The 20,203-nt window shown below is 40.7% G+C and overlaps 1 protein-coding gene and 1 non-coding gene across 4 annotated transcripts in view; both read right to left on the bottom strand.

Moving 5' to 3' along the window:
- The window catches only part of ZNF217 (zinc finger protein 217), a 46,816-nt gene extending 27,168 nt beyond the window's left edge, over window positions 1–19,648 (bottom strand). The window contains exons 1-2 of one of the 3 annotated variants that reach the window (XM_033094800.1): window positions 19,527–19,648; window positions 9,136–9,225 (exon numbers count right to left, since the gene is read on the bottom strand). The gene's annotated coding sequence lies outside the window, so the exon portion shown is untranslated. Of the gene's footprint in view, window positions 1–9,135; window positions 9,226–10,662; window positions 10,697–19,526 lie in introns of those variants that run through there. The other 2 variants (XM_033094799.1, XM_033094802.1) reach the window with 2 other exon arrangements.
- TRNAN-GUU (transfer RNA asparagine (anticodon GUU)) lies at window positions 2,819–2,892 on the bottom strand. Its single transcript has one exon. It is a non-coding gene; the product is annotated as a tRNA-Asn (tRNA).
- Window positions 19,649–20,203: the final 555 nt, after the last annotated feature.

Below are 20,203 nucleotides of genomic sequence, written 5' to 3'. Positions count from 1 at the left end.
TGCACAATCGGTGGGGTTGCAAATTGGTGCGTCCACGATGGAAAGCGGTTTGGAGTTTCCTCCAAAAATTAAACATAGAACTACCTTATGACCCAGCAATTACTTCTGGGTATTTATCCAAAGAAATCCAAAACACTAATTCGAAAAGATATATGCACCCCTATGTTCACTGCCGCATTATTTACAATAGCCAAGATACGGAAGTAATAGACGATCAATAGACAATGGGATGAAGATGTGGTACATAGATATATAATGGAATAATTCCCAGCCATAATTTTTTTTTAAATGAAGTCTTACCATTTGTGACAATGTGGATGAACCTAGAGGGTATTATGCTAAGTGACATAAATCAGACAGAGAAAGACAAGTACCATATGATCTCACTTATATGTGGAGTCTAAAGAACAAAATAAATAAAAAATAAATAAATGGAACCATTTTCCACCCACCCACTTACTCAAGCCAAAACCCAGAAGCCAAACTATATTTCATCTCCATCCCCACACGCACCTTTAATCTATCAGCAAACCCTATAATTTCTATCTTAATATATCTCAACTTCATCCACTTCGTCTTGAACACAGGCCTACTCCACAGCACCACAAACTCTCACTGTCTCCTCCAAATATTTGTGTAAGTGAGGTCTCTCCAAGCTTTTCTTTCTAGGTTTGCCTTAATACATTCTCCACCCATGAAGCCCAAGAGGTCTTTTACAGTGTAAATCAGATCATGTCACCACCCTGCTTAATGGCTTCCTATTGCCTCAGGAAAAAAGAACAAAACTCCCGAGCTTGCCTCACCAGCCCTGTACATCTGGCCCCTGCCCAACTCTCCAGCCTCAAGTCTTGGCCAACCCTTCCTTCTCTTAAGGTTCTAAGCTTCAGCCATTAGACCTCTCTGACTCAGAGCCTTCAGACTTGGGGTTCCCTTTGCCTAGCGCTCCCTTCCCATCCTTTCAAGAAATCAGATTCAGTTTCTCCTGAAAATGGTTTAAACCCCATTTAAACCGTTTCTGGGGGGGTGGGGGTAGAGAGGGTACCCAGAGTTGGGGGGGTGCTCTCTGACAAGGTGTCAGACTGTCTTCTCTCCAATCACTTGGGCTCAAATACTCCAGTTCCACCTCCTGAAAGCTAGGTTAATTCTAGAATATTACTTAATCTCTTTGTATTTGTTTCCTCATCCACAAAACTGGAGTGATGATGATGATGATGATGAAAAAGAGGAAGAGGAGAAAGAAGAATAACTACTTAAAAGTTCTCATCATACAGAAAAAAATTGTAACTATGACATGGCAGGTGTTAAACAAACTTATTGTGATCATTATACAATATATATGTACATCGAATTATGTTGCACACCTTTGATGCAGCATCATGTCAATGATATCTCAATAAAACTGGAAAAGGAAATATACATAATTATGTAAATAATAAATATTTGTTTTCATCTAAGACCCTTTGGAGAATTCAATGACGCACACTGTAAAGTTGTCATCCCAGAGTCACGGTGGGGAGGGGGTTCTTAATACAGGCGATAGAGCTTATAGTAAGCAACAGATGAAATCCTTGCCTTCTTTGGAACTTACCTTCTAGAGGGAGACAGACAACACAGAGATAGTTATATTTGCTATATAAGGTCACTGGGGAGGGTCAGATGCTTGCTGTTTTAGATGGGGGATCCCTGAGGTGCAGTGACCTCCAGGAAGTCGGGTAGCAGGTTGGAGGATGAAGGTGGGAGGACTCGGGGCTGAAGGGAGGCTGACTTGGAGATAGAACAAGTACAAAGAGGCCATTGCACCTGGGGCCCAGCAGGTGAAGGCGGGAACGCAGGGAAGTAAGGCCAGACCTTGGAAAGACAGTGCAAGAACTGCTGGTTGACTCTAATTGCAGGAGGATGTCAGATGGACAGTTCTCCGTCCCCATTTTATTTACCTCATCAACAAGCTCTTGAAAACTCAATCCCTTCCTCTTCCTTTTCCCTTCATTTGGGACATTAGGTTCTGCTAATTTCCCTTAGTCCTCACTGGCTGCTCCTTCCTGGTCCCCTTGGCTGATTCTCCTCTCCCTGATTTCCAGACTTTAAAGTGCCCCAGGGCCCAGTGCTGGCACCTTCTGTTTCTTATTTATTCCCTAGGAGGTTTCAGCCAATTCAGTAGCTCAAAACACCATCTGTAAGGCTCCTAAATTCATATATTTCTCACCCAGAGCTTTCCCCTCGACTCCCAAAACATATGAGTATTTCCAACTGTCTACTTCATCTCCATTTAGAGATCCAGTAATGAATTCTAGATTTCACTCTGACCTTCTGCAATTCTTCACCACTAATGGGTATGCAATATCATGGAATTGTACGAGACTACAGGAAGTGAATGTTGATAGAGAAGAAAGAGTGGGTGGAGAGATGGGTGAGCCACGGACATTAGATCATGCACCCCTGCCAGGTTCCCCTAGAGCTCAAACCCATGCAGTTATACTCACTACACATTATACTGTAGTAATTATTTGTTCCTCCTGCCTTCCTCCTATTAGACTCTCAACTCTATAAAAATAGATGACACCGTCTTTTCTCCATGGTCCCTCCAAGTCGTAGCATGATATCTGCCTAGAGCAGTGATCTATAAACGTGTTCAAAACAAATGAATATAGAAATGAATAATAATACATAGAACTCAGCCGCAGTGAGTTCCAGTGGGAAGGGAATTGAAATGTGGGTCTTCAAGGCCAGTCACTGGGGTCTTGGCTCAGTTTCCTCATGGGGATTATAACCTCTACTCGGTCTTTTATTTTTTATTTTTTAAGGAGGGCGCAGCTCACAGTGGCCCATGCGGGGATTGAACAGGCAACGTTGGTGTTAACAGCACCATGCTCTAACCAACTGAGCTAACCGGCCACCCCAAAGGGTTGTTTTTGTGATGACTCTTGATGGGAATACAGCTGACCCTTGAACAACACAGGTTTGCGCTGCACGTGTCTACCTGTACAGGAATATTTTTTCAAATATGTACAGCACTGTAAAATCTATTTCATGATTTTCTTAACATTTTTCTCTCGCTTTGTTGTAAGAATATAGTATATAATATTATACTTATAACTCACAGAATACATGTTAATCAACTGTACACGTTGTCAGTAAGGCTTCTGGTCAATAGTAAGCAATTAGCAGGTAAGTATTGGGAGAATCAAAAGTTACCTACACAATTTCGACTGCATAGGAGTGGGTGACCCAAGCCCTGGGTTGTTCGAGGGTCAACTGAACTGCGTATCAACTCCACAAAGGGCTCTGTGTAGGACCCATTCTGAATACACCTGGATCTCTCCTCTCAGCTCCCCTGATGACATTTACATTAGACTTGGAACCCCAGCCATACCGCATTTGCTAGGAAGAACTTTCAGAGTCTCTGACCTCACTTTTCTCCTTTTCCTTCCGGCTCTCCCTTTTGGGTGATATAAATGGCCTGTTAAGTTGTCTGTATAGTTGGTTGGTTTAGAATTTTATTTTCTGGTCTGAATCAGACTGGTTAGCTCCACCAAGAGCAGGAACTTGTCCAAACTCACACCCGGCAGTGCCTTCTGCTGCACTGCTCTGTCTTGGGAAGGGTTGGGTGGACTGTAGCACTGATATTTCAAAACAATTCTATACCAAAAGCAGGACCAGCAAGCTGAAAGGCTAGCTGATAAGCTCTAACATTCACTGCATTCTCAGTGTATGCTTTTTACTCTGTAACTCATTTAATCCTTTTAAGGATCCTGTGAGGTAGGGTCTATAGTTTTCCATTTTTATAGATGAAGAACCTGGCAGAGATTAAGGGACTTTCCCAACGCCCACTGGTAACGAGCGGCTGAGTTAGGAAACTAAATCCAGCACCTGCCTCTAGGGCCCATAGCTTCTCCACAGGTATACGGCCTCCCTCAGAGCCCATTCTCCAACCTCAGCTCCTGTCTCCCTCTTTTCCCCTCCCTAACCGTCAGCACAATGGACTCCTTTCCTGTGCAGACACTGGCAAAGCCTCACCCCCACACCTCGTGGTGCATCCCCAGGGCTTGAACCGTGTCTAGCACGTAGTAGGTGCTCATTCACACCAGATGAAAAATGAGTAAATGGATACTATGTGCCAGGCACTTTACATCCATTATCTCTTTACATTCTCCTAGTAACACAACCAAATGGCTATTTTTAGTCTTGCTTTAAATGCGAAGAGGTTAAGTATACATTCAACCATTAACACACACACCTACTATGTTGTATACCGACATTTTTTTCCCCGCATGCCAGGGATATAACTGTAAGGAACATGCATTCCATGTTTACAGCTGTACCATTCCAGCAGAAATGCAGACAATCACATATCTGTCACATTGATCTTTTCAAAAGTCCTATCTGATTACATCATGGCCCTGCCTGAAACTCCCAGTGTCTCTTAGGATGAAAACAGAATTTCTGATAACATGGCTGGCAGGATCTGGTGGACCCAGCGAAGGATTTTACTCCAAGGACACCGGGAAGCCACCAAAAGGAAATGGAAGTAAAACCAAAAGAACTATTGAACTTCAAAAGTATCTCCACAAAGGTCTCATCCCAGCTAAACAAAGACATGGCAGACTCGAAGTTGCCCTTGTAATCTTTTTTTTTTTTCTTTCCCCCTTCCTCCGCCTCCCTCCCACCCCACTCCGGTTCTAGCCATTGTTTCTCCGTCTAGTTGTGCAGGACACAGCTCCCTGGCCCATGCTGGTATTATGAGCCTTGCGCTCCCCCCGGCTGAGGCAGTCGGTCACCAGTCATGGGTCAGCCACTCACAGCAGCTCTCGCCGGCTGCCGGCCACTCACACTGTCTGCCGGCCACTCACGCTGGCTGCCGGCTGCTCCTGGCATCATACGGTAGCCCACGGCAGCACACCGCACCCCACAGCTGCTCACGCTGGCTGCCGGCAGCTCACGATGGCCATTGGCCACTCATGGTGGCACACGGTAGCCCGCGGCAGCACTCAGCAGCTCATGGCCGCTCACGGCAGCCCAGCTCCAGGGAGAGCTGTTCTTCTCAATCTTAGCTGTAGAGGGTGCAGCTCGCTGGTCCGTGTGGGAATCGAACCAGCGACCTCGGCATTAGGAGCACGGTGCTCCAACCACCTGTGCCACCGGGCTGGCCCTGCCTTTGTAATCTTATCAGTCTTCACCCGGTTAGTTAGTTGTTACTGCCTTTTCTTTAAAAAGAAGAAACTAAGGCTCAGGATGATTAAGTGGCCTGCCTGAGGTCACAGGGATAACCCTTTCCTGTCCCTACCTTCCAGACTACACTGAAGTCAATGGGCCATTTGAACCCGAGGTCAAACCTCAGCTGTCACCAACCTAAGTTTCCTCACTTCTAAAAATCTACACTGATGTACATTTCTAGACACCCTATTTCCTAAATATTCACCAGTCAGCTGTGTGTGGCTTCAGGGCAAGGGTGAAACATCCTCACCCTAGCCTTCCTCCCCTCCTCCCCATTTCTGGAATAGCTAGAGTTCACTTGGCTGCCCCAGGGCTAATCCCCTCCCACCTCAGTCATTCCCTTGCATTCCTGGTGTCCCTGTGTACTTGTCCATCTTCCCCAATAGACTGCAACTCTCCTTTGAAAGCAGGGAAGAAAGGTCATGCAAATTCATGTCCCAACAGCAGTTACCAGAGTGCTTTTTGCATGGAGCTGGGAAGCAATAAATGTTTATAAAATGAAAATGTCCAAGACCAAGTCATACCTGCCTTTACATGGCCCCTCAGAGCTAATCAGTTAGTAAATCTTACAGATCCTATCATCCCAATATCTCTCAAACACACCCTTTCCTTTCTATTCCCACTGTCCTTGTTTCTTGTTGCCTTCTGATCTGTGTAATGATCTCATAACCTCTGCTCCTGAAACTGTCCCCTTCCTAGCCCAGAATACTTTTTGCTAAACCCCATTAATAACCATCCTGCTATACTGCCCTGTGCAAAAGTCTCAGATTTTACCAAAATAAGTCATCGTTCTCTCTCTAAGGATGCAAAATCGCACCATGGCCCCAGCCAACCTTTCAGCTGGATTCATTCCATAAATATTTATGGACGACTCCTTTGTCCCAGGCACTCGGCTAGGTAGTAATTAAAGAGTGAGGTACAAAACAAATTGTATTTTTGCCCTCGTGGAGCTTACATGTTACTAGGAGAAACAGACATTAAACAAATCAAAACATAAGTAAATAAACATACAGTGCCTACCCTATAGTAATACTCAGGTAAATAAAGAAGCACACACAAGGATATTCACTGCAGCATTGTCTATAATAGTGAAAAATTAGAACCTGCATGTCCATCAGAAGGAAAATGGCCACATAAACTATGCTATATCCCAATTTAAGAATATAGGCAGCAGTTGGAAAGCATGAAGTAGTGTCACATATATTTGGGTGGCTAAATCACCAAGACACTGTGGAGTAAGAAATAAAAGAATCAAGCTGCAAAAAGGTATGCTGTTTTTGTTTACACACACACACACTATGATATATTTTCTAAAGGAAATTTATGTATATGTGTAAAATACCGGGATGCCAAGAAAATGTATACACATGACTTGTATTCATCTTTTGTTATCGGTAAAAGTTTAATACAGTTTTTTTCCTTTCTTAAAATGTGTGTACATTTTTTTTTGGCATCTTCTGTATGTATGTGTATATACATATATTATGCATGTTATATATACCTATGTCTGGATATACACACACATTGGTCATAAAAAATATGTATGCTGATCGTTTCACAATATATACAAATACTGAAAAATTATGTTGTGCACCTGAATCTAATATAATGTTCTATGTTGCTTATATCTAAATAAATAAATAAGAAAGAAATATATATGCAAATACGTGAAAGTTAGGAAGGCCCATGCCAAAAGTGGTTAATTCTCAAGTGTTGGCAAGGACCCAGGACAGTTTGGTGGTGGCTAAATATTTTGATCTTTTTACATATATTAAAACATATTCATATTGTACCAGTATAGCTAAAACTGAGTGGCCTATTAGCAAAGAAGTCCAAACTGTGTTCAATGCCCTGAGGAATAAAACATGGGGAATAAAATGTTTAGGTTTTCCATATACTGCTTTTTGATAAACATTTGATAAACCGTGGTCTGCTTACCCATCTCCTTGCTGTGTGCCTGCTGTCTGACCCAGCCTGACTTTGAATCTCCCCAAAGCACGTGCCAAGTATATGCAAAAATTAGTCTGCATCCATCCCACCCATCCCCCAAGGCCCACTCGAAATGCCACCACTCTCTTTATTCAATCACCCTTTGTTCAGTGCCTCCATTATGACATTTGCTGTGTGTTTGTCTTACCACCTGACTAGATGGCAGGCCCCTCAAAAGGGAAGGGTCAATTTCCTCCCTGTCATGGAACATGGCGGGCAGACAGAAAGTGTCCCAGTATTTAGCTGTTCTATTTAATTAGGTAAATACGCCCCCTAGATTCTTTTATTCACTCATTCATACACTTTCTCACTCAATAAATATTTACTGAGCACGTACTCTGTACCAGCCACTGTACTAGGTGCTGGGGATGCAGCAGGAAACTAAACCTATCAAAATGCCTGTCCTTGTGGATTTAACATTTAATATGATAGTGTATTAAGTGATAAACGCTACAGAAAAAAAAAATAAGAGGGGGCAAAGGAGCCAGAGAGTGGAGGGGGCAGGTAAGAGTGATGTTAAATAGGCTGGTCCAGGAAGACTCCACAGCTGAGGTCAACTGAGTGAAGATCTGAAGGGGTGACAGTGTGAGCCACGCAGAGTTCTGGGGAAAGGACAGTCCATGCTAACTAAGGACCTGGCATGCAAAGACCTCAAAGCAGTGTACCCAGTGCCTCGAGGAAGCCAGCATGGCACTGTGGTTGGTTCGGAGTAAGAAGTGGAAACAAGTCAGAAAATACTTGTGGCGGACGTACGTATTGATTGCTTGGGGTTGTTGGAGGATGGTAAAGACTGGATTTGTATTTTACTCTGAATGAACCCGAGAACCCCTGAATGGTCTGAGCAGAGGAGTATGACCTGGCTCGGATATTAAGAGGCTTATTTAACAGACTGATAAAACCAAGAATACTCCTAAAATAATAATGACAATAGTCCCCTTTGCTGAAATCACTCAGATATTTAAGTGTGTCCACAACGTCAGGTTACTTTTACAACAATAACAATAATAGTAACAGTAAGAAGAGATAATAAGGATAAGAAAAGCAAAAAATACTACAATTTATTGAGCCCCTGCTATGTGCCAGTCTTAAGAACACATCCAATTTATCCAATCATGGTGTTTAGCTCTCCTGATAACCCCTGTATATTTAATTCATTTGGCCATCTGTAATGGCCAGATGAAACTGTAGCCATCTGTGGTTAACTCGCTTTCTGACTTACTAACTTCTCTAACTTACTTAAGGTCATACAAGAAGAATAAAGTGGAATGCTAGCCCGATCTAATAGCCCATGCTGAGTCATGCCATTTTCTTTTGTACTAAGTGGTTAACCTTGGCCTTAGGAAAATAGAGAATAATAGCGATCATTGATTAAGTACTCATTATAGGCCAAGCACATTATGTGTACCCTTTCTGGACACCCAGGCAGAGTCAGCACCCGTCACCCAGATTAGAAAGCTGTGCTTCTGAGCAGTGATCCGGCTAGTGAGCTCTTGAATCCCTCTTTCTGGGTTCAACCTAAGACTCTGGGCTACCAGCTGTGCCACCACACTTGAGCTCCCTCCGCCTGTTTCCCCATTTTATAGATGGAGGTAAGAGTACTCACTAACAAGTGTTTTGGGGAGGAATAAATGAGTCCTCACTTGTAAAATGCTTCAGGGAGAATTTGGCACATAGTAAGCACTCAATTAAGACACCTATTATCATAAAGACCATTGCCCAGGGCACAGAAGCTCGCAGGCACGCAAAGCCAGATTTGTTCTTAACCACTGCAGGGCCCAGCCAGGGTCCTTAGTCCTCCTGGGCTGGGAAAGAGAAGCGAGTATGTTTATAGCAGGCGAGAGAGACAGTCGGATTTGGACCCGGATTTGTCCGCTCCAGAACCTGAGTAGCAATCAGTCATCCGCTAGACCACGCTACACAAAACAGGAAAGATACCTGGATCTGGGTGATCCTCAGGAAGTTGGGAGACGTCTTCCCTTTCCGTGTTCCTTGGGGATCTTCTCCAAACAGTAGGTCAAGCGACACCTGAGAAGGAGTCAGGAGTGAGTGGAGGCAGGAAAGGATGTGGACTTAAAGAGCTCCAAGTCTCCAGACCGGAAGGTGTGCCCTCAAACCACGCCCTCAAACAGAGTCCCAGGATTTGGGGGAAATGCTGGAGAGGAGATTAAGGTCAGAGCCACACCCTTGATCGAAGTGACCAAAAAATCATGAGTCTAGACTCGAGCTCAGACAGCTGCCCTAAACGTCAGTGGTGTACTTGATCCAAAGCCACGCTCCTTCACCACTTCGAGCTGATGGGATTTTGCTCAGTAGCTCCCACCGAGAACACAGAAGGTTTCCTCAGAAACCAGAACTTCAGAGCCTTCATATAAAACACAGCCTTCAATAAAACACAGCCTTCAGAGCCTGCCTGGATCCAAACCCTGACTCTCTTGCTCAGCTGCTGGGAGACCTCAGACCTAACCTTTCAGCCTCACCTGTAAAATGGGAAGAATGTCGCCCAGCGCAACGGGCGCTTTTGAGCATTAAATAAGCTAATGTCAATGAAACCTTAACAATGCCCATGGCGATCACTTAAAATATGTCAGCCAAAATGGCATTAGCCATTATTTTCTCTGGATGTCTCCTTGTTCTAAAACAGCCCTTCAACTTAACTAAATCCCTTTAGTTCCTTTAACAACTTTTTTTTTAAAAAAATGTAGTTAGCATATTTTGTTCACTTACTATTATTATTATTATTATTATTATTATTATTATTATTACAAACACCAAGCCTGCGTGTCCTCTTAAAATTATTTTAAGAGATTATGTTTTGTTCCCATTTGTTTTGAGGGACGACTTCAGCGTCATTGAGTGGGACGAAAACAGTGAAAAGCAAATGAGGATAATAGGACCATCCTTGAACTTTAAAAAAAAAAAAAAAGGAAACAAAAAATAAAGATTCAGATGTTGGGCTTTTAAAGACCATCTCGCTAAGTATTTTCAAGTTCCTCTTTTTTTTCTCCCCCATAAACACGACAGTAATGAGATAGTTTTCCTTTCTCCCTGCCTCCAAATAAATAAATAAATAAATAAATAAATCTGTCACATAAATTTCTCCAAATCAATACAATTGAATTTTCTACAAGGATTTGTAACTGATAGGCTATATTCTTTAAAGACAATAAGCATGCTATATACAGAAATAAACAGTTTCTGAAGCAGTTTTATTTGAAGTCAACAAATAAGAACAACGTGTCCCCAAGGAAACAAAGTAGAATTTGGACTCGAAGCTAAAATGGCTCTGCCTTAATCCTGTTACCCAGTACTGTGGGGCTGCGTTTACAGGAAACGCCTGCCACCAGAAGTTTTCTGCTAGTTTTCAACCGTATTTTTGTATCACCAACTCAGCCAGATGGAAACAAATAAAATACCCAGCTTAAAAAAAACCAAAAACGTAAAGTAAACGAAGAGAACGCTGACCTGTTCATTTCTACCTTCTTCAGGATGGGAAGAGAGGCAAGAAGAAATGCAGGCTCCCCTCCCCCTGCAGGACTGGGCTTCCCGGTGGGTGGGAACTATCTCATTACCACATTTTCAAATAGACCGGTTTCTCTTTTAATCAAAGTTACTTTGTGGTTGTTTGGCAGTCTGCACATGCCATGTTTTCATAGCTATAGAAAATGTGTATTTATTTATTTTGAGATGGCTATGACCATATGACAAACATAAGCCAGCCTTAGCCAATGATTTATAAGAGCTCTGAAAAGCACTGCCTTTAAACATTTTAATAGAGGCTCTCTCATCCTTTGTAAGTGGAAGTGTAAATTGGTACAGTCCTTTTGTAAACAACTCAGGGACACAAGTCAAGGGCCTTACAATGTTCATACATTTGGGTGCAGCAGTAACACTCCTGGAATGGATCCTAAGGAAATAGCCCCAATCAAGGGAAAAGTGTTATGAACAAAGATATTCATGGCAACAAGTTTACTATAAGGGGAAGAAACACACACACACACACCCTCTCTCTCCATATACGTGGAGACAAATAGAGGAATGATTAATCATCCAAGTTACCCCCCTCCCAACTCTTGCACACAGCCATTTCGAAATTAGAAAGTTTTGAAAAGTATGCCATTGGGAAATAGTTATAATAGGAAACTGAAAAATCGAGATGCAAAATCATATTTTTAACAAACTATAAAGCTCTATTAGTGAACAAAAAGGGAGGCTATAGGTATACATAAAAATTTGAAATTGGTTTTCTTATTAGGGAAATTTTAGTATGGACAGGGCATTATGTGACACCAAGAACTTATTGTTAATCCATTATCTGTGATAATGGCATATTATGGGTTATTAGAAAAAAATATGTAGACATATTTTTTTAGAGACATATACTTAAGCATTTAGGAGGAGAATCCTATGGTGGAATCTATAATATGTTTTAGCAAATTTTTAAAAATGGGAGAATTGAAGCAAATGTGGTTAACATATTGAAACTGCAGAACTGGGTGTTGGATGGGAGGGGTTCATTTTAATATTCTCTATTTCTGTGTACATTTCCAAATTTATATGCATATATATATATTTTAAATAGCCATATATGGCTATTCAAAAAATGTTTAATACATTTTTTTATTAAAAATTTTAAATTTTTAATTGTTGTTTTTTGATCATGGGATTGGCAGGACCTTTTGCTACCTCTTATTTTCTTGAATTATTTTCTATAATATACCTTTGACAAAAACAAATTAACATTGATTTTACCAAAAAGAGATTAAAAATAAGAGTTGAGAGTCCCACAGAGATGTTTTTATTGCTGTGTAATAGTAGTGACTCCTCAGAATGCTGTGATAAGCCTGTGGACCTGAAAATGTGAGCTCCTACATGGTCCAAATCCTGTCTGCGGGATAGCACTGTGCCATCTGAGCCTATGCTGTAAATATAATCGGCAGATAAAAAGGCCAGCTGCAACGAGCCATTTTAAAGATTAGGGACCATTTAAAAACACACACCACGTCCTGCCTCTTAAATGTTAAGTGGCAAGATACTCTGGTTTTATTTCTAAAGTTTCATGCAAAGATCAGGCAAGCAGCGCGGAAGCCCACATACCACCAAGCTGACTCAGAAGGAAGGGTTCCACATTCCTTAATTAGCAGTATCAGAAAAGCACCCCTTCCTGCAAGTGGAGTTTCTCATTTCATCCAGCCACTCAGTTGGCCCAACACATCGCACGAGGTCATGGAGAAGATTTCCATAATTTTGGAAATGGAGACAATGTTGTGCAATTTGTTTTATTAACTTACTTTGTTTTTGTTTTATTCTATTATATGCTATTCCATTGTATTCTGATTTTTTGCAGATGGAAGATGTCCAGGGTGACATTATGCATATTCTTCTTTGTTTCTAGACTTTATGGACACCCTGTATCTATTGAGATCACAGTTGAGAGCAGAATGGACGAACACTTCACCAACCTGAAAATATAGTTCCCTTCATGATTAATAGTCAAAAGATTCAAAGTAAGGTACTGGGCCAGAAGTTTTTTTTTTGTTTGTTTGTTTGTTTTGTTTTTTTTGTTTGTTTTTTTTTACCACCAATTACTTAAATGAAGTTCCTGATCTGTATTAAAGTTCTCTGGCAGAACTCATACAGGGTGCAAGAGTGTGAGGAGGATTTCCAAGGAAGATTACACCGTTTTCCAATGTGATATATTTGATTCTTTTTGAAAAGACAAGGGCTCCCAGCCGTATTGCAACCTTCACCAAAACGTCAAATTCTCAGGAAACATTCTCCTTGTCAATATTGGATTTAACCCATACTAACAGTTATTCACTTTGAACTACAGAGGTTTTAAAAAATGTAAAATAATGCTAAGCAGGTGATTGACAGACACTTTAAAAAAACTATCCGGAGAACATTGTTTTTGCACATAGCGGGACCCTACCTACATCTGTGCTACATGACACATTATTCTATTTTCCGCTTTTAGTCCTGTCTTCCTTACACTGTGTCTTTTCAAAGAATTCTCCTCTTTGACCACCAGGTTGATAAATTTATATTTACTTTTTAATTAAGTACTTGAGCTGTAAATATGAGGGTAGACAAGGAAAGCTCATACTCTTAAACCCCAGGAGAAAGCAAGTGTTTGCCTTAGTGGCAAACCTGTCTTCTCAGGTGTCCTAAGACAGAGCTAAGAAGGTGTACTTAGGAATTTTATTTCTTCTGATGACGTCTTGTGACATTGGAAAATGTCTGAAGCTGTTTAGTGGGGTAGACCAACTCTTGATGGGATCTCTTAAGAATGAAAACCTTTCCTTCTGATCCCGGAAAATAATTACTTCTTAACACTACACGATAGCAATGTGATCATTACAATGAAAAGTGTATTTTAAAATTCATTTACTTTAAATAACAATTATGTCAAGTTGAGTCCAGAGCTAATGGACACTGGCTTAAATTAAATAGATCTTGGGCTTCTGGTGTTCTTGGGTCATAAAAGAACAACAGTTTGAATTGTCACCCCAATAAATTTAAAAAGAAAAGAACAACAGTTTGACATTACCCCTGACTCAGTTTGCCTATTTCCTCTCTATATCACAAGATACTCTGAGGGTGAATGAAAAGTACCCTCTGGCTATGATATTGTCTTTGTGGAGAGACATACAGATGTCATAGTTTTGTTCTGTTTTTCTCGAAAATAATGTTTATAAACACAGTACATTGTAAGACGTGGACCAGAAATCCAAGAAGCTGAGTCTTCTCTCACCCTTCGAAGAAATCAAGACTGAAGTAAAATTGTTGTTATTCGTATTTTGGGGATATTATTCATACCTAAGAGCGTTTTGCTTGGGACAAAAAGATGATACCTGAATTCACTCTATAGTCTCATCTCCTTCCGTGTCTGTATATTAGAAAACAATTTCTGCCCTTCTCTTTACTTTTCCAACTTATTAACGATTTTATCTTTCTGAGTTTTCAAGCAGGCAGCGCAACATTTAAATCCATCAGAGAAACACTGGAACTTTAACCTGTAATAATTCAAAGCTTCTACTTTGGACACAGGACACCCACCCTCCGCAGTATATTCTATTCTATTCTGTTTACATAGATCCAGTGTGAATGGTGCCCACCTGGAGTCGTTCGATGGACTGAAGTAATCTTAGCAGACTTGTGATGGTTTGCGCAAAACCACTGCTTCTTTTGTCACATAGCTGGGCCTGCTTCTGGTGAACTGCGTGCTAGATAGAGTGATCTAGGAGAACTCCTGGCCTTGTTGATATTTCTTTACTTATCAGTGGATCATAAGTTGGAGTATTTCCTTAGTCATAGAGACCGGCCGTTTATTGGGCCGTTCTCAGTAGGAACTACAGTTGAAGATAACAAAATGGTTCTTTAAACATGAATATGAAAGAAAAAAATTTTTCCTGGGGCTTAAGATTATTTTGCTATTTTCTGACTCTTAAACTTGTAGCTGTTTTTGAGTGGAGATCTGATTTTTTTTTTTTTGGAATTATTATTATTCTTTCCTAGTATGACATTTGAATGTTTTAAGTGTTTTGAAAACATTTATGTGTTCTGACCAGCCAGCAACCCTTAATGTCTTCTATAGTGCCTAAGATTAAGAAAATAGGAGAAAGCTAGAGAGATTTGGCAAGCAAGTAGGTAATGATCTGGCAAGGAAAATTCTTGAGCAAGAATATATGGGTTTGAGTTTATTGGAACATTTGAAAGCAATTAAAATGTTTTTTTTTCCCCCTGAAACTTATTTTTGTCCTTTTTACTTTAAGCACACACAGGCATACAACTGAAAACTAACAATACAAGTATAAATGAATCATTAAGCTGATCAAGCCAAGAAGCTACTACCAGGGGATTTTATAACATATTGATGGAGTTTCTAATCCATTCTCAAGCTTATTGTAGGTGTCAAGATATATCCTTTAAGAAAAGCTGATCAGATCCTCAATATTCAATTTTAATTTATATGTATTGACCTGATACAGAATTCCTGCATAATGTCAAAAAAATACTATCTTCCAAATTGTGGAGCTAGGCATGGAAATGACACCTATATGGTCAAACTATATATAAATGTGTGTTGAACTAATGCAAATAGAATATAATAGAGGCCCAGTAAACGAATCACAATTATTTGTGGTAACTCCACAATGACCTAGAAGACTGTTATTAAGCCTGTGTACCCGCCATATTTTAAATACAAGTATTCTCAAATTTTGTAATATCCTTCAAAATGACCAGAGGATATATTCCAGTATGCAATGGACCACCCTTAAAAAATACTTTTTGATTTTTATGATTAGAAAGCCTTACTATTCCTTAGAGAGTTTGAAAATTACAGAAAACACCCATAAATCCAACACATAGAACACTCAGAAACAACCATGGGTCCTATATTGGTATGTTTCCTTGCAGCTTTTTTTTTTTTCCAGCTGTACAAAAAACAATGTAATAGTTCGATTACACCCCTCACAAAGTGGTAACCTCCTTCCCCCAATCGACTACCCTTCTGATATGTATATAGCTTTTACATCCTTGCAGCTTTTTAAAAATGGAACAGTACTTAGTAACATTCTGCCCTTCTTCACCTGAGTGTTACAATGATGATTTTCCTCAGTATTAAAAATGTTAGCTTCTTAAGTCACATTTTTTCTTTCTCTTGTAAAAATGTGTAAAATAGAAATGCTGTACAAGTTCCCCCACCTCCCCTCGCCACCATTCCTCCACAACTCCCTTTGTTCGAGCAGAATGGTGCAGAATATCTGTGAAAGTGAAACAGAAAAAAACAAACAAAACAAAAAAAACTCATTTCACTGACTGTTGAATCAAAACCCTAATAAGTAAAGACTATGATACCACTGAGATTCTCTTTCCCCTACCCTACTATCTTAAGATATTTCAGAGTGAATCATCCAGGAATAAAGACCACAAAGGGCATATTCACATTGTAAAGGAAAACCAAGTTGACAGAGTAATTATCTCCTTTAAAAAAAATCTTCACTCTGGTCATAGTAGTGACCTCTAGGGAGGGGACCAGGGAGACTGGGGACCACCGTGGGAGGGGGACTGGCTTTTCCCTGTGCCCTCTTTGTACCTCTTGAACTGGATATCAGAAGCAGGTATTAACTTCTTTTAAAAAATACATATGTAGATTTTTTTAAGTACAATAATACATGTGTTTGTATTACAATCTTAAGGGACCAAGCTCACTCAATAAGAAACAAACCGCCTCTCTCTGTCTCTTAGTCCAGAAGGTTCTTAGCACTCCTCCCTTGTCTCACTTTCCATGTCAGCATCAAACTTTATTTGGGGAGGGCGGTGCACTGCAACTAAAAATAGGACACCTGTTCCATTTTGTCCCTGAGTCAATTGTCAGAAAAGCCTTGACAACGCCCCCAAAACTAATTTATCTGCCCATATAAAATAGAAACACCTGAAGATATTTATGAAATGCATCTTGGCAGCATTTTGTATGGTTTCTATTCCAAGCGTTGTTTTTTTTTTTCACGCATTCTCCTGACTCGTCCCACCTGAAGATGGTAAATCAGGGACTGGAAGTTTTCCTGGTGTCTGGTTTGGAATCCAAAGTGGGAGATGCCCTGTGAAGGCTGCTTCCGGGCACCAGTCTCTGGGCACCAGTCTCTGACTGGCTTCCCCTCCCTCCTACTCCCCTGCGGGTGTGATTAATTCATTTTCTGAAGCGTTTGTTTAAATCCATTCTCTTCCTGAGTCAGTATGGACTTTGCTCATCTTATTTCCTTGAACTATTTCCACCTTACACGGATGAGCAATTGCAATGAAGCATTTTCTTCCGGAGCACAAAATGGATAATTTGTGCTTACACAGATATAAAAAGATGGACAATGTGAGTTTTCCTTCCAAAACGACAAGTGAATCTGGCTATAATTCACAGTATGAAAGATCGCAAGATCTGTAATTTGATATACAGCAGGAGAATCTACTATGGGACGCCTCTCTTTTTTTGTCTTTATTCTGTTTCAATGGGACTTTATTCTATTGCCATTGGAGGACGAGCCAGGGACCCACTAGTAATTAGCCCAACAACCCAGGCAGGGCCACCCTTGTAACAGAATCTGCCCTGACCTAACACACCAGACTTGACTGACAAAAAGTTTGATTGTGCAATTTTCTCAGTAAACTGACCTGAGGCGAGTCCCGTGTTTGCTTTCTATATACTAGACAATGTGTTTACTACATTTTGGATTCTTCCACACCAAGCACTTTTTGCTTGTTAACACAGCTGGAACGGTTGTGCCTTATTCTGAGATTGTATTTTGAGAACCGGCGGTGAAAGTTGGGATTTTTCTCTTCCTCCTCTTTTTTGTCCCTCCTGCTTTAAAAACAAGATAAGCCTGTATGCAAATAGAGTCCCCAGTAACCACAGTAACATTCTCAACTTTATTTATTGAATTGCAGAGTCTTCCTTCCCCGCTTAAGCTCTATTTGCATACCTTTAACATTAGCAACATTTATTCCAGTAATGAGTCATTTGAGACATCTTCTGGGTTTACAGCTCTGAGTTGGATTCAACAGTACTAACGCCTGAAGAATGGATGCCTTCTATATTAAAACTCAGGACTCTTTACGTGCAGAGAGACAGAGATAGAGGGTTTTTTTGTTGTTTGTTTTTTGTTTGTTTAATTCTGAAGTTGAAATGTGCCTGAATGACTTCAAGATAATCTTTGAAATATATTTAGTTATGTATTTCACACACTGAAGACATATACTATATGACCTTCTCATTCTATAAAGGGATAAATGACTATTTATAAATAAAGGCTATTCTCTCCTTGTGCTGAATCTAACTATAGTCTCTTAAAGGGGAGTAACAGCTTTATATTTTTTAATAGCTTTAGTGAGATAGAATTGACTCGTAACATTGTGTACGTTGAAGATATACAATGTGTTGATTATATTTTGATTATTTTAAATGTAAAGAAAAAAAGGGGAAAAAAAGAGAGAGAAACGACCTCAATGCTTTTTCTCAGAAAGAACAGGAAGCCTGAAGGAGGAAGTATGTGACGGTTTATTTTTCAACAAGTCCATGTTATCAAGTGAATGAAATTCCTCTGGAAGCTCTAAAAATGAAGATCGGAGGGAGGCTGTGTTCAGATAGCACAAAGGCTCCTCAATATTTAGAACCTTTTTTCAAAGTTAAGTTATTAATGAAAGCCAATTATTGCACTTTTCCAAAAGGAAACACTGAGTCATTCATGAAATGATCTAAGATTTCGAAACTTGCTTACACCATTTTTTTTTCCTCCTCCTTCCCTACCTGTGCCAAAAGCAAGCAGGCTCAGAAAAGCCAACTAGTAACCGTGGCCTAAATCCAGGGAGCCGGCAGCAAATTAGCCCTGAGACTGGAGTAATTTAACCAAGATTCCTGAAGTCCTAAAGGGAGACTGTCCCAGCAGGATGCCTCCACCACTGCCTGGGTCCGGAGGGGAGGGGACAGAGGTCCCTGGGGGGGTGGGGGGGTGCGGGGGGGGGCGATTAACTAGTTCTGGCACAGCCATTATTTGGCCATACCCTTGGCCTGCCTCCAAGTTTCATGTGGAACAGCAGATGGGCGTGGGCCCACAGATAGGCAGGCCCGTGTTTTCAGGAGGCATTACATATTTATGGCAGAGCCCTACAGAATTTGGCTGGAGGTGGGGTACCGATGAGCATGCGTTTGGCGAGGAAATACCGACTTCTTGGTCCGTTTATGGAGAGAGCTTAAGCTTGCGTCATTAAACCTTGTCCAGAGACAGTCAATAAACGCTCGGGTCAGGAATAAACTGTGAATGAGGTGGTTTTAACCCCAAGAGAGCGTCACCCTGTCTCTTGCCGAGGAAGAGTATTTCTGGGTACCTATTTTTCCAAACATTGACTTTGGAGAAATTCACTAAGAGTTAAACCGTCAACGTTTCTGAATGGGCCCAGTGGGAGCAACTTATTTCATCTTTACAAATAACTGTAACTCCATGTAGACAAATAATGTAGACAAGGAAACAATGTTTTGATCCAAACAATACAGAAAAGCTTGGAATTGTGCCTCCTTAACAAACGCCTTGCGTTTGCATTGTACTCTTGAAAGGAATTTACAGATACGTTATCTTAATGTCACTCTGCCAGGTAGAGAGGGGACCCGCATACTGTCCCGTTTCACAGATTAGGAAAGGGTGGCTCAGAGAGACCCTCAGCTTTCCAAGGTCACAAAGTTAATCACTTGCAGAGCCCAAACTTCCTTCCAGGACTCCTGGGAAAGAGGACTCACTGGTTCTCCCACTGTACCTCCCTGTGATCTGCATGTCCCCTACCTTATATCCAGATTCCGTGAGTGCCTAGGTCAGCAGTTACGTGCAGCCAGTACTTCTCAACTCCCAGAATTCCCAAGGAGTATTCAAGTCTTGTTTTCACTCCCTACCATGAAGATCCTGCTCCTTTTTCACAATGGGGGATGTACCTATTTGAGAAGGAAGTGGTGTAGAGTCTGGTATTAGTGTAGAATGACTTCCTCTTTTTCTCCTTGAATTTATTTTGGTATTATTTTATCCCAACACCAAAAAAAAAAACACACACAAAAAAACTACCAGATTCTGTACTACATATCTGACGGACATTTTTAAAAACACCATGTCTCATCCACTGAGATGTTACTAATAGTCCCCAGTGATTTTTAATTAATTTCCTGTGTGTGTGTGTGTTTTTCACATTTTTTTTACAGTGATCTTTTTTTTTCCCCAGTCATTTAGGACAAAAGTTATTTTTTAAAGCTATCTTATTTTTGTGGAAGTCACATTGTGTAATTCACACAATGGGTGGTTATTCCTAACACCAATAGAAAGAAATACTGCAGAGTTTCATGACACACCATTAGACAGTCATTCAGGCCTCACTTATTTAGAATACGCCCAGTAAGCACTGGTTAAAAATTGATGATTCCGGGGCAGTCTTTCTCAAGTAATTTTTGTAAAATACCTAGGAGACGCTTGAA

Source organism: Rhinolophus ferrumequinum, chromosome 23 (assembly GCF_004115265.2).
Source record: "Rhinolophus ferrumequinum isolate MPI-CBG mRhiFer1 chromosome 23, mRhiFer1_v1.p, whole genome shotgun sequence".
In the NCBI taxonomy this organism is placed as follows: Eukaryota; Metazoa; Chordata; class Mammalia; order Chiroptera; family Rhinolophidae; genus Rhinolophus; species Rhinolophus ferrumequinum.
This window is presented reverse-complemented; position numbering and strand designations above follow the sequence as displayed.